Genomic DNA, 25,884 nt, shown 5'->3' with positions numbered 1-25,884 from the left:
GGGGAGGTTGGTTTCCATTGGAGATGGTTTACATGTGGTCTGTTCCAAAGCAGGCACAAAAGACTCCCAAAGCAGGCACCATACACCAAGTTCTGACACTGGAAGATATTATCAGGAAGACAGAGGTAAATTAGTAAATTCGTTTAGTATTGTCACATGCACTGAGGTACAATGAAAAACTTGTCTCGCAGAGCGTTCATACACATCAATTCATTACTCAGTGCATTGACGTAGTACAAGGTAAAACAATAACAGAATGCAGAGTAAAGTGTCCCAGGGTCAAAGGGACATGCCAAATTTCTTTAGCTTCCTGAAGAAGTAGTTCTGTGTAGGTAATGATTCAAGAAAGTCCTCAAAGTCTTCATGAGAAAATGTAATATACGTATTGGCTCATCCTTGGCCAATCACTATTCAGAATGGAGAAGGAGCAAGAAAGTCAAAGACAAAAAATAGTGCACCTGAGTGATAGCAACACACAGAAAGCTGGAGGAACTCAGCAGATCAGGCAGCATCTGTGAAGGGAAATGGACAGGCGATGTTTCGGGAAGAAATTGAGCAACTTGAGTCTCTTTGTTGGGAGCACCAAGAGGCCCAGGAAAAAAATGACAAAGGAACTACAAAGAATCTGCTGGAGGAACTCAACAGGTCGAGCAGTATTTGTGGGGGGAAAGGAATTGTCGACGTTTCTCATCGTAACCCTGCATCAGGACTGTGGAGAGGGGAGGTGGCCAGTATAATGAGGGGAGTGGTGAGACCGGAGTCTGAGGTGATTGGTGGACTGAGGAGGGGCAGGAGGGCAGGTTGCACCAGGTAGTTGGAGGGGGGGAGTTGGGTGACAGTGGCAGGTGAATGATAGTTGGAGGCAGACAAAGAGAGAGAAAACCGAGAGGCAGATGGAACGAGGTGAGGGGAGGGGAGGTGAAGGTTGGAGACAGCTGCTGGAGGGAGATAAGCAAGAACACAAAGGAGCTACTATCTCCTGTACGTGCCCTGACCAGCACCACATGTCCCAAAGTCTATGGGTCCCCGAACCCACAGAACCAGAGTGGAAACAAGTCACCCTCAATCCCAAGAGGCTGATTTGATTATGCACAATCTACAGAGAAAATCTTTTTCCACATGGAAAATCTTAGGCTGACATTCTACCCTATCACCCTGGTGACACAAGAGCCATTCCTACACCAACAAAGGAGCTACTGTCTCCTGAACCTGCCCAGGTGCAGGGACGGTAGTGTAGGGGCAGACACGGTAGTGTAACGGTTAGCGTAACGCTATTACAGCGCCAGTGACCCGGGTTCAATTCCAGCCGCTGTCTGTAAGGAGTTTGTACGTCCTCCCAGTTCTGTGTGGGTTTTCTCCGGGTGCTCCGGTTTCCTCCCACATTCCAAAGACGCACTGGTTAGGAAGTTGTGGGCATGCTATGTTGGCGCCGGAAGCGTGGTGACACTTGAGGGCTGCCCCCAGAGCACTCTATGCAAAAGATGCATTTCACTGTGTGTTTTGATCTACATGTGACTAATAAAGATCTTATCTTAACATGTCTGTCCACAGCCTCCTCTACTGCTAAATTGAGGCTAGACTCAGATTAGAAGAACATCACCTCATATTTCACCTTGGCAGCCTCCAACCTGATGGCATGAACATCGATTTCTCTAACTTCCAGTAACCACTCCGCTCTGTCCCCTTTATCCCACCGGCCCCCAACACCCAATCTTTTCCCCTCCCCCACCCTCTCGATCTGCCCATCACCCACACACTCCTCCCTCTGGTTACCCTGCCCACCTCCCTCCCTTTATTCCATGACCCACTGTCCTCTCCTGTCAGATTCCATCTTTTTCAGTGCCTTGTCACTTCCACCGATCACCTCCCAGCTTCTTATATCATAGCTGCTCCCCCCCTCCCTCACCTGCTGATCATTCCCTGCCTCACCTGGGTCCACCTATCCCAGCTCTTGCCCCAGCCCTTTCCCCCACCTTTTTAATCTGGCTATCTCCCGTCTTTCCAGTCCTGATGAAGGGTCTCAACCTGAAACATCAACAGTATGTTTCCATCTTTTGATGCTGCCTGACCCGCTGAGTTTCTCCAGCTTTTTCTGAGTTGCTATCACTCTGGTGCACCATTTTCTGTCTGTTACTTTCCTGCATGCCTCATTCTTCTCATCTTCTTTCCTTTCATTTTCTTTTTTGGTGCTAGTCCATATCAATCTTTGTTGGATCCATTCCATTGGTCACCTGAAATTTAAAGGGCTTACTTAATTTCTATACTTGCTAAATTCAGGTTGGTGATAATCGCTTGTAACAAATAGGAGACTAAATGGCTGTGTTTTTATAATTTTGCAATTTTTGTAAATCATTTTAATAGTTCCTGTCACATTACTTTATATTAAAGGCAGGGCAGTCATTGCACACAAGTAATTTCCATTTCTCTGTAGCCTGAAGCTCTGAAGTGTGATATATGGAAGCCACGTAGTGCAGATCAGTGATTCCATAAATCAGGAAGATTACATAATTTACAAGGAGTGAATTCACCAGTGAGTTTTCAAAGCTTCAGCAAGTGGAAGTAAGGGACTGTACTGAGGCGCACCATTCCACAATCCATTCCCAGCAGGAGTACTGATAGAATTTGTTTTAATTCTGTGCAATTATTAGCAGACAGTCTTTGCACAATCATGTGACGATGGAGTTACTTTCCTTACTATGTGCTAAGAAATAGAGGAACAAAAGAAGGCTATTTAGGTCTTGAACCTGTTCTTCTCTTCTTGATTTGAGGTGATGGGAAGATTTATTTAATGCAGTGAATTTCTATGACCTTGAAGTTACCATTAGATTCCACAGTAAATATCAAGTGGAATAAATATTTTGAAAGAGAAATGATATGAAGAGCTGGAAGTAAGAATGGAGAACTTGGATCAATTGGATATTTCTCTCTCAGAACAGACATGTTGGCCTTAACAGTCACACATTGTTTGGTATGACCATAATTATAGCTCCCCTTGTACAAAATATGTGCAGGGAATGACAGAGATGATGATTCTTCTGGTTGGGGTGTGGAGGACCAGGACTCTTAGTCTTAGAATAAGAGATTGGCCTTCACAGAAACCAGCCTCCCCTCCATGGACTCTGTCTACACTTCTCACTGCCTCCGTAAAGCAGCCGACATAATCAAAGACCCCCACCCACCCTGGACATTCTCTCTTCTCCCCACTCCTATCAGGCAGAAGATCCAAAAGTCTGAAAGCACAATGCCACCAGGCTCAAGGACTGCTTCTATCCCACTGTTATAAGACTACTGAATAGTTCCCTAGTGTGATAAGATGGACTCTTCATCTCACAATCTACCTCATTATCACCTTGCACCTTATTGTCTGCCTACACTGCACTTTCTCTGTAACTGTAACACCTTGTTCTGCATTCTGCTACTGTTTTCCCTTGTACTACCTCAATGCTCTGTTGTAATGAAATGATCTGTATGGATGGCATGCAAAACAAAGTGTTTCACTGTACCTCGGTACATGTGACAATAATGAACCAATTTACCAATTTAATTTAATCGACATGCAGTACTTCAGCTAAGATCTGACCAAGTCTTGAAATGTTGGAATAGAACCTCCCTACTTCTGTATTCGATGCCCTGACTAATGAAGGCCAGAATCCCATATGCCTTCCTAACCACCCTATCTGCCTGTGTGGCCATCTTCAAGGATCCACAGACTTGTACTCAATACTCCCAAAGACCCCACCATTCATGGTATGTCCTAGCCTCATTACAGCTCCCAAAGTGCATCACCTCACATTTGTTTGGATTAAACTCCATCTGCCAATTCTCAGCCCGTTTCACCAACACATCGTTATCTCTCTGCAACCTAAGACCACCTTTCTCACCATCAACAACTCCGTCATCCGCAAATGTACTGATCACACCTCCCACATCCACATTAAAGCCTTTCAAATATATTACAAACAGCATGGGTTCCGGCACCGATCCTTGGAGGACACAACGAGCCACAGGCATCCAATCACAAAAACGAACCCTCTACCCTCATCCCCTGTCTCCTGTTGCCAAGACAATTTTGGATCCAGTTTGCCAATTTGCTCTGAATCTCATCAGCCCTGCCTTTTCAACCAGTCTCCCTTGTGGGAGTTCTCCTCTTCTGAGTCAGAGGATTATTAATTTAAACCCAATCCAAGAGTTTTAAGCACTGAAAGCTAGGCTGATACTCCCGTGTTGTACAGAGGGAAGGCATTGTTGGAGATCCCAAGTTCCTGTCCTGTGTCACAACAATGGCTATATGTGAGCAAAATCCATAAAATCCACTGAAACATCCTGAGGTCATGAAAGAAGTTACAGAAACTTAAGACATTTTAAAAATATTTTATTCCTTTCTTCATAAAATTCTAGCTTGACTGCAATTGGAGTTGTGTTTCCAGTCCTGGGACGTGCTTTAGGAATGATGTGAAGACTCTAGGGATGGACAGAACATTCATAGAGTCATAGAAGTCATACAGCACGAAAACAGACCCTTCAACCCAACCAGTCCATGCCGACAAAGAGTCCCATCTAAGTTAGTCCCATTTGCCTGCCTTTGGCCCATATCCCTATAAACCTTTCCTATCCATGTACCTGTCCAAATATCTTTTAAATGTTGTTGATGTACCTGCCTCAGCCACTTCCTCTGGAAGCTCATTCAATGTATGGACCACCCTCTGGGTGAAAAAGTTGCCCCTCAGGTTCCTATTAAATCTCTCCCCTCTCAGCCTAAACCTAGGCCCTCTAGTTCTTGGTTCCCCAGCCCTGGGAAAAAGGCTGTGCACATTCACCCTATCTATGCCCCTCATGATTTGATACATCTCTATAAAATCACCCCCTAGTCTCCTACACTTCAATGAAAACAGTCCCAATGTGCCCAACCTCTCTCCTCGAGTCCCGGCAACATTCTCATAAATCTCCTCTGCACTCTTTTCAGCTTAATGGTATCTTTCCTATAGCAGGGTGACCAAAACGGAAAACAATTTTCCAAATGCGGCCTCACCAACGTCGTGTACAAGTGCAACATAACATCCCAACTTCTGTACGCAGTGCCCTGACTGATGAAGGCCAGTGTGCCAAAAGTCTTCTTCACCACCCTGTCTACCTGTGATGCCATTTGCAAGGAACCATGTACTTGTAAAGAGATTTAACAAAATAACTCTGGGGGTCAGAGCTTTACTTATGTGGAGAGACTGGATTTATTCTTCTTGTAACAGAGGAGTTCCCAAGAAGATCTGATGGAGATATTTTGTCTAGACAGAGTAGTTAGAGAGAGGAAGCTTCCCTTCATCCTGACCTGAATGGCCAACCTGTTATCCTGGTTACTGAGACATTCAATAGGTAAACAGGTCCTTCGGCCCACCAAGTCCATGCTGACCATCAAACACCTGTTCATACTAATTCCATTTTATCCTCCTCCAATACTCATCAACTCCCCCCAGATTCTACGACTCACCTGCACACTGGGCACATTTTACAGTTGCCTTTCAGGTGTGGCAGGAATCCGGAGCATCCGGGGGAAACCAACTCGGTCACAGGGAGAACGTACATACTCCACGCAGAGAGCACTGGAGATCAGGACAAGCATTTAAGGTGAGAGGTGGAAAGCTTAAAGGAGATATGTGGATCAAGTTTGTTTGCACAGAGAGTGGTGGGTGCCTGGAACAGGCTGCCAGGGGAGGTGGTGGAAGCAGATACGACAGTGATGTTTTTGATAAACATAAGAATATGCAGGGAATGGAGGGATATGGATCATGTGCAGGTAGAAGAGATTTAGTTTAATTTGGCATCATGTTCAGCACAGATATCAGGGCTGAAGGGCCTGTTCCTGTGCTGTACTGCTCTTTCTTTTTCAATCTTTTTATTAGTTTTCAAATTAATATAGATTAATATATAACATCAATGTTTGTACATGTAATACAGAGATCAGGAGAACAATCATGGCATAGATAATCATAAAGAACAATAAAATATAAAAAAATCTGTAGATCCAATGATCTCTTAGTAAGTGAATATAATATAAAAGAAAGGAAAGAAAAAGATTTATTATATATAAAAGAAACAAAAAATCCCCAAATCAGTAAGAAAAATTATAAACAATATATCAAACTAAACTAAACAGAAAAATTTCAAAAAAAAACAAACAAAAAAAAAAGAAAAAAGGAAGCTGGACTAAAACTTCTCAGTAGAAACAGAGCAATATTATGTCGTCAACTCTGTTCCTCTAAGTTGGAAAGTTATTGAAAGGGGATCTGTATCATGTGAAAATATTAAATAAATGGACTCCAAATAGCTTCAAATTTAAGTGAAGGATCAACTCTACCACTCCTAATTTTTTCCAAGTTTAAACATGATATAGTTTGAGAGAACCATTGAAAAGTAGTAGGGGTGTACTGTTCTATAGAGAAACTAGAGAAATAAAGGACCGCAGACGCTGGAATCTAGATGAAAAACACGATGATGCTGGAGGAACTCAGCAGGCCAGGCAGCATCCGTGGAGAAAAGCAGGTGGTCAACGTTTCGGGTCAGGACCCTTCCTCAGGACTGAAGATAGGAAAAGGGGAAGCCCAATATATAGGAGGGAAAAGCAGAGCAGTGATAGGTGGACAAAAGAGGGGAGGTGGGGTGGGCACAGGGTGGTGATAGGTAGATGCAGGTAAGAAATAGTGATGGGCAGGTGCAGGGGAGGAGGGGAGAGCAGATCCACTGGAGGATGGGTCACAGGTAAGGAGAGAGGGGAAAAAAAAGTAGAAAAAATGAGGCTCAGAAAGGGAAGAAGGGAAGAAGCATGGTGGGGGGGGGGGGTGGTTGTGGGGAAGGGGGTGGGGATTACCTAAAGTGGGAGAATTCAATGTTCATGCCATTAGGCTGCAATGTTCCAAGACAGAAAATGAGGTGCTGTTCCTCCAGTTTGCGCTTGGACTTCTCCTGGCAGTGGAGGAGGCCGAGGACTGACATATCAGTGATAGTGTGGGAGGGGGAGTTGAAGTGACTGGCAACGGGGAGATGCAAGTGGCGGTTAAGTTTAATTTGGTATCGTGTTCAGCACAGACATCGTGGGCCGAAGGGCCTGTTCCTGTGCTGTACTGTTCTATGTTCTAAGGACCTGGGTCTCTGGTGCTGTGAGGCAGCAGGTCTACTTGCTGTGCCGTCCATTCTAAAACACCCAGTCAGAGTATACAGCCTCTTGCTGACTACCTTGTCAATCCTTCTCAGAACCCATACATCTGAATGACTGAGGACCCTTCTATAACCTACACCCAAGGTGAGACATCACCTGATGATTGATCCTCAGTTTACTTCATCTATTTTCATCAGACTTCTTCCAGATCCCTTCATTGAACCCTGGCTCTTCCCCACTGGTTTGCCAATAGTACTAAGAAGAGCCACACTGAGCCATTGATTTGTGCTGATTGGGGTGAAAGATGTAAACTTTATTGGTTGATGGATGGTTGAGGCCATTAATGCAGAGGAGGGAAAAAAATGTGAACTGATATTGAAGAACCCCTGAAAATTGGCAATTAGCAGAAAACAAATCTAAAGGTTTGCCAGAAGCTATCACACCGATTTAATGACTTGGAAAGGAACCAGATAGACTTAAACAAAGCTTTAAAAAAATGCATTCCCAATCATTTTTCTAATGCAGGAACAATGACCCAATCAATAGCTCAGTCAGCCTACACAGCCAATTTGCAGGTGTAGACAGTGGAATATTCAAGCAGTTAACAATTGGCCTGGTGGTGAGAACAACCCCAATGGACCCATTTCATTGGGCAGCGATCCACATTGGCAAATGATGGGGCTTCAGCGATCAGTGTTCTGAGTCATGCAAATATGGGCTCAGGAAAGTTGTTACTCAGTAATTATTGAATTTTGACATTGGGATCTTTCTGTGCTCAAATTGACTACCAAGATACTTTTTTGACCATAATATATTTTTCAACGTCCCATGGAAGGTTATTGATAAATATGCATTAATTCCTTTAAACTATCAATTTAATCATAAAGACACTGTTTACAATTTAGATTCATAGTCATATAATAGTATAGCATGGAAGCAGGCCATTCAACCCAGCTCGTCCACACTGACCAACGGGCATCCATCCGTATCAATCCCTCAACCAGCACTCGGTCCATAGCTTCTCTGCCCAGGCGAATGAGGTGCTCAGCTAGGCACCTCTTAAATGCTGTCAGTGACTCAGCTTCAACCATTCTCTCAGGCTGTACATCCCAAGTACTCCAAATACATTAGGGACATTTAAGAGACTCTTAGATAAACACATGAAAGATAGAGAAATGGGGGGCTATGTGGGATGGAAGGGTTAGATAGATCTCAGAGCAGGATAAAATGCCGGCACAACATAGTGGGCTGGAGGGCCTGTACTGTGCTGTAGTTTTCTATGTTCTACATTCTGTGTACTCACCATTGTCTGGGTGAAGAAGGTGCCCCTCATATACCCCAGAATCTCTTCCCCCTTACCATAAACTTATGCCTTCTGCTTTTATCTACTTCTGATAAGGGGATAAGTTTCCTACAGTCTACCTGGTCATCCCCTTTGATAGAAAAAAGCAGAAAAGCAGGTGGTTTGTATATGGCCCAACTCAACCATGCCACCCAAGCTGTCCATCCAAGCTTTTCCTGTCTTCCTGAATACCTAAACCTTTCTTATCCATGTACCTGTCCAAGTGTCTTTTAAACATGCTAATTGTACTTGCCTCTACAGCTTCCTCGGACGGCTCATTCCATATACCTACCTCCCTTTGTGTGAAAAAGTTGCCCCTCAGGTCCCTTTTACATCTCTCCCCTCTCACCTTAAACCTGTGCCCTCTGGTTTTAGATTCCCTTACACTGGGAAAAAGACAGTGACCTTCCACCTTATCTACACATCTCATGATTTTACATGTTGCTATAAGGTCATCCCTTAGCATCCTTTGCTCCAGGGAAAGAAGTCCCAGCCACTCCAGTCTCATAGAACATAGAACAGTACAGCACAGAACAGGCCCTTTGGCCCACAATTTTGTCCCAATATAGCTAATCCCTCCTACCTACAGAATGCCCATATCCCTCCATGTTCCTCTCATTCATGTGCCCATCCAAGCCCCTCTTAAAAGCCCCCTATGAATCTGCCTCCACCACCCTATCAGGCAACACACTCCAGGCATCCACCACTTTCTCAGTAAAAAACGTACCCCTCACATCTCTTCTGAACCTACCCCCTCTCACCTTAAATGCATGCCCTCTGGTATTGGATCGCTCAATAATGGAAAAAAGATATTGCTTGTCCACCCTATCTATGCCCCTCATAATTTTATACTCTTCCAACAGATCACCCCTCAGCTCCCGCCGCTCCAGAGAAAAGAGCCCAAGTTTGTCCAGCCTCTCCTGATGCCCTCTAATCCAGGCTGCATCCTAGTAAACCTCCACTGCATCGTCTCTAAAGCCTCGACATCCTTCCTATAGTGAGGTGACTAGAACTGCACGCAATACTCTAAATATGGTCTAACCAGAGTTCTGTAGAGAAGTATCATAACTTCTTGACTCCTATACTCAATAGCTCAGTTAATAAACGCAAGCATTCCATAAGCTTTCTTAACCAGCCTGTCTACCTGTGCAGCCACTTTCAATGAGTCATGGACTTGAACCCCAAGGTCTCTCTGCTCTTCAACACTGTTAAGGGTCTTGCCCTTAAGAGTGTACTGCCTCTTGACATTAGTCCTACCAAGGTGCAACACCTCACATTTATCCAGGTTAAACTCCATCTGCCATTTCTCTGCCCACATCTGCAACTGTTCGTTATCACGGCACATCCATTGCCAGGCTTCGACACTATTCAAAACTCCACCAATCTTGGTATTGTCTGCCAACTTACCAACCCATCCATCAACAAAGTTTTATTCCATCTTCTATTCCTTGACCCACTCCCGCAGTTCATCGAGATCCTGTTGTAACCTTCAATAGCTTTCTGCACTGTCCACCTCACCACTGATTTTGGTGTCAGCCGCAAGCTTGCTAACCAGTGGGAGGAGATCTTATTGAAACACAGAATTTTTGTAGGTTTAACAGACTGGATAGAGGGGGATGTTCCTGTGGCTGAGAAGTCTATAATCAGGAAGCAGAGTCTCAGAATAAAGGGTTGATCAGTTAGGGCTGAGATGAAGAGAAGTTGTGTCACTAAGAGGGTGGTGAATCTTTAGAATTCTCCTCCCTTGGAGGCTCAGTCATTCAGTTTGCTAAAACAGAGGTCAATAGATTTCTGGATGTTCAGGGATATGCAGGAAAATGAACACACAAGAGAGAATTAAGAATCCTGACGCAGGGTGCCAATCTGAAATATCGACCTTTTCTTTGCCTCCACTGAGACTTGACCCGCTGAGTTCCTCCAGCGGCCTGCTTCTTGCTGCAGGACAATGAAGCTGAGGTCGGAGACCAGCGATGAACTGCTGAATGGTGGTTGAAGCTCGAGAGGGTGAATGACCTACCTTTCCTCTTAGTTCATATATTGTGATGTTCTTAGAACTCAGAGACGAACACCAGGAAGCTTCAATAAAGCCATCAACTGATCAAGCAATAAATTTTATTTGGAAGTATTTCTGTGAAGAGCCTTGAGCCACTTTAAAGGTGTCAGATACTTACCAGGCGTTGTTGTTGAAATTTCTGCATATCAAATGCAGGATGTTGCTGTAGCAATGGTCTGATAGCATCCTTGAATTACTGAATGTGTTGAGTGCCCAAAACTGTACAGACACAAATGCTTTTAATTTAATTATGATTTTGCAGAGATGGAGAGCAAAGCAAGTTGAACACTTCCTTACACTCACCAATTAAACACAGTAACTTCAAGCCTTAGGCTTTGCTCAGTTTTCTATCTCTACATAAGAGAAGGGAATATGGCTCCATGAAGCTTCCCCACATTAATCTCATTGAGTCACTGACAGTTAGTTCTGCCTCATTAATTTTTAGTATCTGAAGTGCACAATTAACAAAAAAAAACTGTCATCACCAAAATGGCCAGAATTGTTTTAACAGGAAGAGACAGCGAACATTTTCATCTTTGGTTTTCTCTCAGGCAATTTCCTTTCTGCTGCCATAGCTCACACTCTATCTCCATCTGTCTCTGTTTCTCTGTTTCCCTGTCTCTCTGTCTGTCTCTGTCCCTCTTTCTCTCTCTCTCACACACACACACATGTGCGCACACACACTCTCATCCCTTACGATGCTTCTTAAAACCCAACTTAACGAAAAGCTTTAGTCATCCACCCACCTCACAGTGTGAATTGTTGTCAAATTTTGTCCGATGACAATCCTGTTGGAATGGTTTCCTGATAGATGCTTTAGGCAGGCAACTGATTATTGAAGACGCAAGAGACTGTAGATGCTGAAATCTGGAGCAACAAACAGGACGCTGGAGGAACTCAGCAGGTCTGCAAGTCCAGGTGAAGAGACTCGACTCGAAGCATTGACTGTCTATTCCCCTCCACAGATGCTGCCTGACCCATTGAGTTCCTCCAGCACCTTGCCCACTCTTGTGGGTCTGGAGTCAGATATAGACCAGACCAGTCATGAAGGCTGTACCTACCTTCCCCCAAGGACAGCAGTGAACCAGGTAAGTTTTTACAAAAATCAGATCAATGGCCCCACTGCCAAAATGAGCTTTTCATTCCAGGTTATTTAACCAATTGAACTTAAATTCCCCAACTGCATTAGTGGGATTCCAACTCCTGTTTCCGTATCAGTTGAATTATTTAGGTTGTTGGGAACGGTGACTCCACCACTACATGACCATACCTGGAATTGGGTATTAGTATTGGTATTGGTTTGTTATTGTCACTTGTACCGAGGTACAGTGAAAAACTTGTCTTGCATACTGTTCATACAGATCAGTTCATTACACAGTGCATTAAGGTAGTACAGGGTAAAAACAATAACAGAATACAGAGTAAAGTGTCACTGCTACAGGGAAGTGCATTGCAGGCAGACAATAAGGTGTGAGGTCATAACAAAGTAGATTGGATTGTGAGGTCAAGAGTCCATCTCATCATATAAGGAAGCCGTTCAATAGTCTTATCACCGTGGGATAGAAGCTGTCCTTGAGCCTGGTGGTACGTGCCCTCAGGCTCCTGTGTCTTCTGCCTGATGGGAGAGGAGAGAAGAGAGAATGACCCAGGTGGGTGGGATCTTTGATTACGCTGATACTTCAACAACTGTCAAACATCTTGGAAAAGCCTGAGGACGTGAAGTGTGTATCCTGAAATTTGATTACATAACTCTGCTTTTGCTTTAACAATCTGCTAGTAAATGCTGATTTTCCCCAGAGCAAATTCCATTTGTGATCATTTTTGGGGTCAGATTCAATCCAGCACACCTTGTCTCCAGTTACCCTTGTGATCTGATGCATTTTCATTTTGGGAATACCTTCTCTACGTTGAACCAATGCTCTGTTTCCACTTCCCTCCACTGATGTTGCCTGAACCACTGAGTTCCTCCAGCAGCTCGGTTTCTTTTTGCATCTCATTCTTTTCCTTTCTCCTTCAAGTGGCTATGCAAGGGGATAGGGTGGTAAAGAAGGTGTACAGCATGCTTGCCTTCATCGGATGAAGCATTGAGTGTAAGAGTCAGGAAGACATGCTGCAGTTGTACTAAAACTTTTGTTAGGCCACATTTGGAATATTGTGTTCAGTTCAAGGGAGCTTGAACCATAGAGTACTAGAGATGCCCATATGGGCATTCCTGAGGCAAGGTCTCCTCTACAAGCCCACCGTCTTTTCCCTCTGTTACGTTGAACTGGGAGACCTACAAAGTAAGTAGAATCCTTGGGTCCCTCATTCCCCCACTTTCCTGCATCCACCCCTCCAATCTATTGACTCCCCCACCTCCCTGAGGGACAATCCAACCCATTTCCCAACACCACAGCTCACCGGTTGTGATACTCTGTGACCCTTCTCCTCAATGAATGCCCCACTGATCGCCTCTCCCCCTCCCTTTCCCTTCCCATACGAGGACTACTGAAGTCCAATGTACCACTAATGGCTCCAGGTAAGTCACTGTTCTTAGACCCCTTCCCACCCACTACCCCCGCCCCCCACACACAGACATCAGGGCATCCTACAACCCCGGCCTCAACTGGGAAGCCAGGTAGCATGCTTTAATCGAGTCATAGATTCATACAGCACAGAAACAGGCCCTTCGGCCCACCATGTCTGTTCTGACAATCAAGTACCCACCTAATACTAATCCCATTCACCAGCCTTTCATACACAGAAATATGAGCAGTAACCTTGGACTGGGCCTTAGGGACTGGCCATAACTGAATCAACAGTCAAATTGATTAACCCTATTTCTCTTTTTCCAAATGCCTGACTTGCTGAGTGTTTCCAGAATTATTTGGTTTTATTTCAGATTTCCAGCATCTTTCATTCTTTTTTCTGATTTTCAACCTGACTTGTTGTTGTATCTGCATCACCTTTGGTACACTGGAATTTGGTTGGTTATGAGAGTACCTGCCCATTCCACTGCAAACTTCCAGATCTCAAGCTTTTGAAAAGCAAATAGCAAAGCAACTCAGCTGAGGCAAGAGCAAGATGTCAGATTTCTTTTTTTTATCCCTGTAGTGGCTAGAACGTGTGCAAAGAATATCTGAGTAGACTTGGAGTTGAGTTCAATACCAGAGCAATCCCAGAGATAGGCCCCTTGTAATAAAAAAAATGCCTGAAAGTCCAAGGGTCCTGAATTGGAGAGTGTGATTACCATGAGTTAATGCATCATAAATAGTTCAGAGAAAGTTGACTTGACTCCAATTCTTGGAATGGCAGATTGCTTTATGAGGGAAGGTTGGACAGCTTAAACTTGTTTCCACTGGAGTTTAGAACAGTGACCAAGGACTTGATTAAAAAACATATTTGGTCTCAAGGGATCTTGATAAGGTGGATGTAGAGACAATGCTTCCTCATTGGAAAATCTAGAATGAGGAAATACTGTATATAAATAAGGAGTCAGACATTTATACATGAGGCATTTTTTTTTCCTCTCTGAGGGTGGTGAACATTTGGAGCTCTCATCCTCAAAGCAGAGTCTTTAAATATTTTTAATACAGAAATAGATAAGCAAGAGTGATAAAAGGTTATTGTGGATAGGTAGGTTTATAATCAGATCAGCCAGTGTCTTGTTAAATGATGGAATAGACTCAAGGGCGTGAGTGGTCCCAATTCAAATGTTCACATGTTCGTATGGTTGTTATCAGGATAGAGGAAGGATATTGAGGCCAAAGGTATCGGTCCGAGGGATCATGGGATGTGCTTCCATGGGTGCTGTCAGGCTTGTTGTCCGATCAGGAGGGCTACCCCTCTTCACGCCCATAAAGATAACACCTCTGTAGTGGCTATGCCATGTGCAAAGAACATTCTAAGTCGAGGTTGGGGATGAGTTCAAATGGACAGCAATCCCAGAGGCAGGATCATAGAGCAATTTGAGAGTATGGGGATTTTAAGATCATATCATTTCATTAACTTGTTCCACCATTCAACCAGGTCATGCTTATTCAGCACCACAGCTCCTTTCAATCTAACTCCATTACAAGTTCCTTGAGACCCCACCCAATAAAAGTGTGTTGAAAACGAGTTTAGCACCACAGTCTGGTAGAACATAAAACATTTGAAGAGTACAGCACAGGAAGAGGCCCTTTGGTGCCTATGCCAACCACGACGTTAATTGAAACCAATCCTATCTGCCTGTACATGGTCTATATCCCTTCATTCCCTACTTGTTCAGGTTCCTGTCTAAAACTCAAGAGAGCTATGGTATCTGCTTCCACCACTTCGACTGGCAGTGCACTCCAGCTACCTACCATCCTCTGCAAGTAAAGAATATGTGTAGTAGTAAAGGGTAGGTAAAGATTCCAGAATGTCACTATCCAGCGAGGGAAAAGGGGCTTTCTTAATCCTCTCTCATGTTGGGATAAGCCTCTTGTTCTTTCCCAGACTCTGAGTTTAGATGTTAGCTGACAGGACACTAGAAACCCGTTCTGGGGCCTCGACCAGAGCCTGCCTGAGAGGCATGTTTTAAAGGAAATTAATTTTTGAAACGCAACACTCAGGAAGGGGCTAAAGGTCACTTTTCATATTTTTTTAATTAAAATAGGGTGATTGTTCTTATGAACCTGGGTAATTTTACAAAAGCACTTCCACTGATCTGGCCCCAAAATGGGACTGTTTTGGTGCTGTATTTTTATGTAATTGATTTAAAGCTATAGTTAAAAGCTGAGTCTTTCATGTGTGACCAATCTTGGCATCAGGCATTTAACATTTCATTGAACCTCTCTTCATTTTTAACACTTACCCCTTCACCTCAGGTCAGAACTTAGTGAGTTACAGCGAACATCAAAGGATGCACGTCATAATCAAGAATCCTTTAAACATATTGTTCGTGTGGTGTAAGGCTAGAAGTACAGGGGGAGTCACTGACTCCAGTCTGTGAGCAGTTAGCTCTGGTGCAGAGAGTAAGAAAGAGAGAGAAATCTAGAAATAAACACAAAGGAAAAGAAATGGGGAAGAAAAGGAAAGAGATGATACAGTGACATAGCTCGTAGAGCGACTGCCTCGCAACCTCAGAGACCCGGGTTCAATCCTGACCTCAGCTGCTGTCCGTGTGGAGTTTGCACATTCTCTCTATGGGTTTTCTCTGGCTGCTCCGGTTTCCTCCCACGTCCCAAAGATGTGCGGGTTGTTAAGTTAATTGGTCACTATCAATTGCCCCTGGTGTGCAGGTGAATGGTAGAATTTGGCAGATATTGATGGGAATGTGGGGAGAATAAAATGGGATTAGTGGAAAATTGATATTTGAAGGTGAGTGCAGACCATGGGACAGTTTTCATGTCTAATTACACGTGGTATAGTGGACAGTGAAGAAGGTTATCAAGAGTTACAGAGTGATTTTGATCAGCTGAGTAATTGGCTGAGGAATGACAAATGGGGTTTAATTTGGATAAGTGCGAGATGTTGAGTTTTGGGAAGACAAATCAAGGTAGGGCTTTCACAGTGAACTGTAGCACCCTGGGGAGTGTTGTAGAACAGAGGGACCATGGAGTACAAGTGCATGGTTCACGGAAAGTGGGGTCACAGGTAGACAGGGTGGTGAAGAAGGTGTTTGGCACACTGGCCTTCATCAGTCAGGGCAGTGCGTATTGAAGTTGGGAAATCATGGTGCAATTATACAGGACGCTGGTGAGGCCGCACTTGGAGTATTGTGTTCAGTTTTGGTTGCCCTGCTATAGGAAAGACGTTATTAAACCGGAAAGCGTGCAGAAAAGATTTCCAAAGATGTTGCAAGGACTTGAGGGACTGAGTTATAGGGAGAGGTTGGACAGGTTAGGACTTGTGCCCAGCAGCGTAGGAGACTAAGAGATGATCTTATAGAGGTGTATAAAATCATGAAGGGCATAGATAGGGAGAGTGCACACAGTCTTTTTCCCAAGGTTGGGAATCAAGAACTAGAGGACATAGATTTATGGTGAGAAGGAAAAGATTTATTAGGAACTTGAGGGAAAACTGTTTTACACAGAGGGTGGTGTGTATGTGGAACGAGCTGCCAGAGGAAGTGGTCGAGGCAGGTACAATAACAACTTTTAAAAGATACTTGGACAGGTACATGGATTGGAAAGGTTTAGAAGGTTATGGGCCAAATGCTGGCAAATGGGACTAGCTTGGATGGGGCATCTTGGTCTGCATGGACCAGTTGGGCCGAAGGGCCTGCTTTCTTGCTCTATGACTCTATATTTCCCAGGACGACTATGGCTAACACGAGGGGACATAATTTTAAGGTGATTGGAGGAAGGTATGAGGGGGATGTTAGGGGTAAGTTTTTTCACAGAGAGTGATGGGTGCACGAAACACTCTGCTGGCAGAGGTTGTGGGGGCAGATACATCAGGGACATTTAAGACTCTTAGATAGACACATGAATGATAGAAGAATAGGGGCTATGTGGGAGGGAAGGGTTAGATAGATCTTAGAGCAGGATAAAATGTTGGCACAACATTGTGGGCCGAAGGGCCTGTACTGTGCTGTAGTGTTCTATGTTCTATGTTCCCTAACTCCATGAAAGGAAGGAAGGAAAACACCCAAGAATGCTTCCTGGTCAATGTTTGGTGTCAATATCATTAAACAAGGGAATGAAGGCAAGCAGTCAGGTTTTCCTAACCCTGAATGCATCCAGATTGAAGGCCTGAATTATATCAAAGCAGGTATCAGTCTGTGGGATAATGGGATGTGCATCCATGGGTACCATCAAGCTTGATCTCCAGCCAGGAGGACCACCCCTCTTCACGTCCATGAAGAAAAATCTTATTACCTCTGTAGTGGCTGGGACTTGTGCAAAGAATATTTGAGTCGAGTTTGGGGTTGGGTTCAAAGGCAGAACAATGCCAGATGAGCAAAATGCCTGAAAGTTCAATGGACCTGAAGTGGCAGATAGTCTCACAGTGCGCAAGCATTCAGAGGCCTGGATCTTTGACTGTGAGATATGAGTTCAAAACCCACTAAAGTACCCAGTGCCTTTAAATTCATGTGATTAAATAAATCTGGAATTAAAAGCTAGTATCCTTAATGGTGAATGGATTCATAGAAGTATATAAAATCATGAGGGGCATAGATAGGTTGAGCAGTCTTTTTTCCAGGGTTGGTGACATAGTTTTCAGGTTAGAGGTTTACTAAAACCCTGAGGGGCAACTTTTTTACACAGTGGGGTGGTAGATGTATGGAACCAGCTGCCAGAAGGAGTGGCTGAGGCAGGTACATCAGATACATTTAAGAAGTATGTGGACAGGTATATGGATGACAAGAGTTCAGAGGGATATGGGTCAAGTGCTGGGAAATGGGATTAGTTTGAATATACATCTTGGTCGGCATAAACAAATATGGGCAGAAGGGCCTTTTTCCATGCTGTACAACTTTATGACTCAATGATTGCTGAAGGCATTATCTCTTTCATGGAATGAAATCTACCAAGCATCCACACTGAGCTACCCCCCCCCCCCCATTCCCCATTTCTCATTTCTTTTTTCCCCTTTTCCTTGGAGCAGACTCGATGGGCCGAATGGCCTGCTTCTGCTCCCTTGTCTTGTGATCTTGTGATGTGACTCCAATCACACCAGATAACAGAAACTATCATGACTGGGTAATAAATACCTAGGATGTCCCATACTCTGAACAAATATGAACAAAAAAGTGTAATTCAAACACCTTTGAGAGTAAGGTCCCACATCTTTAATGCTTTCTGCCGCATGGAGAGTGAGGGTCAATATCTATCCCTTGTCATTGGAGAAGGAACAGATGAAATCCTACTTCCAGGAAGCAGGGCGGTGGTGAAAGGATTGGAAGAGCTTCGGCAGTTGTGAAGGACGAGCCTTACTTGGGAAGCAGCATTAATATGCGTCTGTGTCTCAGCTGGCTGCCTGCCTGACTTCCAAAGCACGTCAGCAGAAAAAAAACGGAGCAAACAAATAAAATGGATTAAACAAATGATTCCTTCCACTCCTGGATTTACCCCTTTCATTGCTGCTGGACACCATCAAACTCTTAGTCATCTCAATCTACGAATTTGCTAAATGTAGCTCATTGATTCCTTAGTAATGGGATTATTGTCATTGGTTCAGGGAGGGAAAGTATCTATTGTTTTAGTTGCTGTCAGGCATAATGGCAGGTCCAGAATGAAGCAGCGCTTTCTGATTGGGAGAGCAGAACCATTACATCTCCACACCGACTTGCAAAGGTGCTATTTATAAACTAACGAGGATGGGTTGTAAAGTGGATGCACGAACAGAGAGGTGGGAAAGGTTAACATACACAAACATTTGAATGCAGCAAGGCAGATCTAGAAGTCTGTCAAAAATACATGATGTATCTTATTTAGGTCCAATACATTTTCAGGGGTTTAGCTCTTTGTAATGCTATATTTTGCTGAGCCTTTATAAAACACTGGTTAAGCTTCAGATCAAGCATTATGACACTTTATTAAGGATGTTACAGTTAAAGAGGAATTATTTCAACTGGTAGGGGGTCAGTAAAGAGAGCAGACAGATTCAAGTCAATCAGAAGGCGAATCAAAGTGAAGGATTAAGAGTTTATTATGCAACGAGCAGCCGTGATGTGAAACTCGCTTCCTGAAAGGGCAGTGGAAACAGATTCAATAGGAATCTTCAAAAGAGAATTGAATTTCATAGAATAACAACACCTCCACCACAACCTTGTGCAATCTAGCTCACATTTTGAGATTCAGTCTCCCTGTGAATGTTTGTCCTACACTGATGGCTTTGGTGTAACAGGTAAAACAGAGAAGGGATGTCATCTGCCAGTAAAATAAATGGAACTGGGTGCATTGAGGTTTGTCGTAATGATGCCTTTATTTAAAATGGTTAAATGCAAGCATTCTGTGGGAAGGCTTTCTCATTAAAATACCATGGATACAATTTGCTGAAATGCAGAAATACTTGGAAAAAATTAACTTGGGATAGCAAAACAACTGTCTGACGGTCTTTGTACTCCCTCCAGTACAAGCAATGTACATAGGATACAAGCATACCCATCCACAGACAGAATGAGTCAATGTGGATACAGAGACACATAAATATGTTTGTGTGTTAAAAGAAAGATTTGTAGTTCAGTAGCACTTTGCACAACCTCAGGGCATCTCGTATGATTTACAACAATGAAATACTCTTTGAAGTGCAAACACTTCTAACACAGAAAGCACAACGACCACACATCTATAAGGAGAGGTTGGACACATTTGAGTTGTTTTCTCTGGAGAGTTAGAGGATGAGGGGAGATAGGACAGAGGTTTATAACATTATGAGAGGCAGAGGCAGGGTAGATAGAGTCTTTCTCCCAGGGTGGAAATGTCAAATACTAGAGGACATAGCTTTAACTTAAGAGGGGGAATTTTTAAAATGTTTTAAATTAAATTAAATTTTATTTACAGCGTGGTAACAGGCCCTTCCGGCCCAACGAGTCCGCGCTGCCCATTTTAAACCCAAATTAACCTACCTGTATGTCTTTGCAATGTGGGAGGAAACCGGAGCACCCAGAAGAAACCCACGCAGGCACGGGAGAACGTACAAACTCCTTACAGACAGCGAAGGGAATTGAACCCCGATCACTGGCGCTGTAATAGCGTCATGCTAACCGCTACGGTACCGTTTAAAAGAGATTGCAAGGTAAGTTTTTTTACAGAGAGTGTTGGCTACCTGGACAGGTCTGCAGGGGAAGGTGGTGCAAGCCGATATGAGAGTGGCATTTAAGAGGCTTTAATACAGTCACATGAACAGACAGGGAATGGAGGGTTATGGATCATGCACAGGCAGGTTTAGTTTAATTTGGCATCATAGCCAGCATAGATATCGTGGGCCGAAGGGCCTGTCCCTGCACTGTACTCTTCTATGTTCTATGTCTTATGTTCTAACAACCTGCCAAAAGTAATAACCAAATGACCAAACTGTTTTAATGATGTTGATGAACTGAGAAGCATGACGCTATTACAGCACCAGCAACCCGGGTTCAATTCCGGCCGCTGTCTCTAAGGAGTTTCTACATTCTGCCCGTGTCTGCGTGGGTTTCCTCCGGGTGCTCTGGTTTCCTCCCACATTCCAAAATGACGTACGGGTTAGGAGCTGTGGGAAGGCTATGTTGGCGCCGGAAGAGTGGCGACACTTGCGGGCTGCCCCCCCCAGCACGTTCTTGGTAACGCAAAAAGACGCATTTCCCTGTGTGTTTCGATGTACATGTGACTAATAAATAAATATCTTATCTTATTGTCCAGCGCAGTGGGGAATGACTCAATTATTCTTTAGTGGTGCCCTGGGAATCCTTTAAATTTACATAAGAAGGCAGAAAGCGTTCAGTAAAAGATAGCCCAAGCAACAATGCCACCTTCCTTCAACACTACACAGGACTGTCAGTCTGGGTTTGTGGGATGGAACTTAATCACAGATCTTCTGAGTTAGGAGTACTACTATGCGCACACACCTTTTGAGAGACACAAGAGACTGCAGATGCTGGAATCTAGAAAAGCAAATAATCTGCTGGAGGAGCTCAAGTGAGTCAAGCAGCATCTGTGGGGGGAAAGGGATTGTTGATGTTTCAGGTCAAAACCCTGCATTAGGACTGAGAGTGGGGGGAGGGTGGGGAAGATGACCGGTGTAAAGAGGGGGAGGGATGTGGTGAGACAGGAGCTCAAGGTGATTGGTTGTCTGAGGAGGGGTGAAGGATTGACAGACAGTTCAAGCTAGGAAGGTGAGATCTGTCTTCAACAGCTGTCTCCACCTTCACCCTCCCACTTCCCACCCCCTCCACCACCTCATTCCATGCTATTTTTTCCCCTGCCTCCATCCATCATCCACCTCCCACTGTCTCCCAACTCCAACCCCTCCCTTCCTCTACCTGGCTCGATCTGCCCATCATCCTTCACCCCTTCTCAATCCACCAATCACCTCGGGCTCCTGTCTGACCACTGCCCCTCTCCTCTTTATATTGGTCACCCTTCCGCTCCCCCCCCCCCCCCGTCCTGATGCAAGGTTTCAACCAGAAACATTGATAATTTCCTTCCCCCTCACAGATGCTGCTCAACCCACTGAGTTCCTCCAACAGATTGTTTGTTGCTCCAGACTTTTCGAAAGTCTCCTGGCTTGGAGTTTTGCTGCATTGAAGTACAAATTGTGCAATCTGCCCAAGTGTGAATCAGCAGGACAGATTCTGAGAGTCATATTCCCAACAAGCATCAGTTCCCACTAAAATTGTACAATTGCCCTCTACATGGTTATTGTCCAAAACTATTGTTCAATGGAGCTCAAAGTGTTAGTGTGGTGCTCAGTCTGCGGAATGTTGCTTTGGATCATTTACTTGGACTGTGGGATTGTAATTATTTACAGCTTAAAAACATTTGTGCATATCCCAGCCCAAAAAAAAATCTTTTTCCTCTTCTTTGTTCTGTTCCCTAAAATGTTGCCTCAGTAAACTGCTACCAGCAATCTGTTTGCAATTATGTTTGGCATGTTTCAATCAGAGCTTTAAAATGAAGCACCATTTAAAATAAACAAAAACACCCTGCCACATTTTGGAGCTAAAATAGACACTGGGTTCTGGTTTGGCTTTATCCACTCTTACAGAGTGAACGTGTCACCAGCATGCTGTACCACAGAGACCGTGTGTGGTTCCGTGTAGCTCATCCCTCTGATATGGGACACATGTCTAACACTTGATTGCCACGTCCTTTCTGTGCCTTCAAGTTCTCTTCATTTATTTATTTGTTCCCCATTTCATTTAGTTAGTTAACTTAGATTATTGTCGTATACACCAGGGTGCAATGAAATTTCTTGCTTGTGTGAATCTCACAGAGTGAACAGTGCATATGGTAGTAATGAGTACAGCAATAAATACGATGATGAATGCAAACCAGCAGAATGGTGCAAAGACTGTAGTGTAACATAAGGTAGTGCAAAAAGAAATGCTGAAGTGACAATAATGGAAGAGGTAGAATTAAGGGTTCGAGAACATGGCACCACCACTGGGAAGGGGATGTGAGAGAGGTGACTGGTTCAGGAGTCTGACAGCAGTGAGGAAGAAGCTGATTTTGAGGCTGGACGTTTGGGCTTTCAAGCTCCTGTATCTTCTCCCAGAAGGTAGAAGAGAGAAAATGGAATGGCCAGGGTGGCAAGCATCCATGATGATATTATTAGCCTTCCTGATGCAATGAACTATAATTTTGCTCCTCTATCATTATGCATTGCCAGGTGACGTGTAGAATTATGCAATATGCAAAATTATGCAAAACAAGGCACTTAACTTTTGCACTCCTTGCTAGTGCTCTGCTCCACACAAGCCTCCTCCCATCTCTCTTCATCTCTCAATATCAGCAGACCCCTCTATTCATTTCACCCTTTGCTGTTAATCTGCCTTCCCCTAAAGCATGTCGAAGACCTTTGTCTCAATCATTTACTATGGGACTGAGTTTCACATTATCCCACTCTTTGGGTATATAGAAAGGTACTCTCTGAAAACACTGTTGGACTTATGAGTGATTATTCCATATTCTCCCGCTCTCCCAAGTTTCTCTCCAAATGTGCGTTGCATCCATGTTGACACTCCCATTGTAGTACTGGAAGAGTGCTCCTCTGTCAGAGAGGTCAATCTTTGGACAAGACGTTAAACTGAAGACCTATTTACTTGCCCAGAAAGATAGAAACTGTCTCCTGGAACTATTCGAGGACAATTGAAGGTCATGGGCAACTTCTTATCTGTCGAATTATCTGATCATTTTTCATTGGTTCTTGTGGGACCTTGAGTACAATCTGGGCCAAATTTTGTAGCTGACAGGCAACTATTTGTCCTTGTGGCCTCCATCAAAGATCATGTATGATTTTGTGCGGCACTATTAAATCCCTTAACTTTCTCTAATTTAAAGGGAGCAACCTCACCACCTCCAGAAACAAAGACAGGAAATGCAGCCAGTCAGTCAGCATCTGTGGTAAGAGAAACCAATTAATGCTTCGGGTTTAGCACCCTCCCTCAGAACTGGGAGGGTCTCTGATCCGAAGCATTAATTGTTTTCTCTCTCCGCAGACGTTGCTTGACTTGCTGAGTCCTTCCACCAAACAGGCTCTTCAGCTCATCTCATCCATGCCAACCATGATGCCCACTAAGCTAGTCCCATTTACCCATATTGGTCCAGCTCCCTCTAAACCCCTCCTATTCATGTACTTATCCAAATGTCTTTTACATGTTATTATTTTACCTTCCTCAACCACTTCCTCTGGCAGCTCATTCCATTTACATACAACCTTCTGCATGAAGAAGTTGCCCTTCAGGTCCCTTTTAAATCTTTCACCTCTCACCTTAAACCTATGCCTTCCAGCTTTTAGTTCCTACCCTGGGAAAAAGACTGTGTCATGCTCGCCCTATCTGTACCCCTCATGATGTTACACAACTCTAAAAGGTCACCCCTACATTCCAAGGAATAAAGTCCTGCCCTGTCCAACCTCTCCCATAACTCAGGTTCTTAAGTCCAGAAAAGTGACAGAAATATTTTTTTGTTTTTCTTTCAGGTAGCTACATCTTCTCCCAGCTGTCCACAGATCCAAAGTCTCTCCTCCCTGGAAACATTCAAGTAAATCTCCTCCACACCTTCCCCAAGGCCTTAATATCCTCCCTTACAACTGGTGCCCAGAACTAGACACGAATTGAAGCCAGTGACTCAGAAAGATTTATTTAAACTGGAAGAAGAACATTAGCCCACACACCAATCTGTGATTCGAATTTACATGTTTTGCATAACTAAGATCCACTCTGGGTTTGTTAATAAAGAATAAAGAAATATTTTTTTTCTCTGTGTGGCATGTTTGCAGACTGCATTTCTGGATTATATCAGTATTTGGGCTACACACAGTAACACATTACGGGATTGAAAGAACTGTAATGTTATTATCCAGCTTGCCAGCAGTGGTGAGATAGAAAGCTATGGAACTAAATTGTGCAAACAATTTTCCACGCTGCTGGAGAGACTGCACTGATGTTGTATAATTAACCTTTAATAAAAAGAATAGCCTCTGCTTAGTATAGCAGTTACACAGGAGAATATAAGAAGAATAGAATCAATCATCTTTGGCACAGCCAAGGTTGTCCATTATCGACTGAACAATGCTTATCTAAACTCCACCACATTCTCAAATTAAACTGACTTGGTTATTCAATGTCTGTCATTCATGTTTTGAAAAGTTACTGTGCTTCAGTGAATGAGCTGTTCATTGGGATAGAACACAGACCTGTCACACGGGAACATAGGACTTGTTTGGTTTGTAAAGGCCAAGACCCATGTTATTCAGCATCAACTATCCAATCTGGCATATGAGCCAGTGAGGATGGAGTGGCTGAGCAATCACTACAAGTGATTTCTATCAATGAGACAAATGCAGACTCAAACATCAGCTGAGTAGCAATGGGGTGGGATAAACAACTGGAAGCTATCCTTCTGAACAGTTGCCACTTGTCCTGCCTTAGATCAACTCCAGTGAATTGCTTCCCAATATCCTGACACTAACATCTTATCTCTTCACTGGTTGTCAGCATACATCTCCGAGTATGGAGCCTCACTCTGGTCCCTCCTGGAATGAAGGTGAAAAATTCTGGAAACAGTCAGCAGGTCAGGTGGAGAGAGAAGCAAACTTCATATTCCAGGTCTTTGATTTATTTCAGATTTCCAGCATCCACAGGTTCTCTTGCTTGCTTTTCAATTCATGACAAAGGCAAGCTGAAAGCCCTTCGCGACATGCTAAAAATACAGCAGATGTTGGAAATCTGAAAGAAACACTCAGCAGGTCAGGCAGCATCTGTGGAGAAGCGGAGTCAATGTTTCAGGTTGATAGCCTTCATCAGAATTGGGAATAAGTTGGAAGCTTCAACTTTTTTTCCTATTTTTTCACATACAGGATCTGTACACTTCCAGTGAAGTCATCTGTTATTGTCTCTTGAACTGTAAGCTCATTATCAATCTCCTTAATTAACATTCTGGAGTGACATATTAATCAAGTAGAACAAATAACCATCAATAAAGGATATTAGCTATCCAGCTCTTCTTTAAAATGTATTCTAATTACCAATAGTTGCTTCTTATGCCAGATGAATTTATTTGAAGTTAAATTATCCAAGCTTTATTGGGATTTTCAAATCTATCTCACTATAACAATGGTCCAAGCAGCCGGTTCCAATTCCAGTAACTTGGAGTTGGAAATAGAATTGGAATTGGTTTATTACTGTCACTGTACCAAGGTACAGTGAAAAACTTGACTTGTACCGAGGTACAACACTCAACCAAAGGCCAG

At 43.7% G+C, this 25,884-nt stretch overlaps 1 long non-coding RNA gene across 1 annotated transcript; it reads left to right on the top strand.

The window, feature by feature from the left end:
* Positions 1-5,504: 5,504 nt before the first annotated feature.
* LOC127577533 (uncharacterized) lies at positions 5,505-24,287 on the top strand. The gene is made up of 3 exons (XR_007957389.1): positions 5,505-5,619; positions 11,508-11,630; positions 24,112-24,287. It is a non-coding gene; the product is annotated as an uncharacterized LOC127577533 (long non-coding RNA).
* Positions 24,288-25,884: the final 1,597 nt, after the last annotated feature.

Source organism: Pristis pectinata, chromosome 13, assembly GCF_009764475.1.
Source record: "Pristis pectinata isolate sPriPec2 chromosome 13, sPriPec2.1.pri, whole genome shotgun sequence".
In the NCBI taxonomy this organism is placed as follows: Eukaryota; Metazoa; Chordata; class Chondrichthyes; order Rhinopristiformes; family Pristidae; genus Pristis; species Pristis pectinata.
The sequence above is the reverse complement of the archived record's forward strand: the minus strand, read 5'-3'. Positions and strand labels throughout refer to the sequence as shown.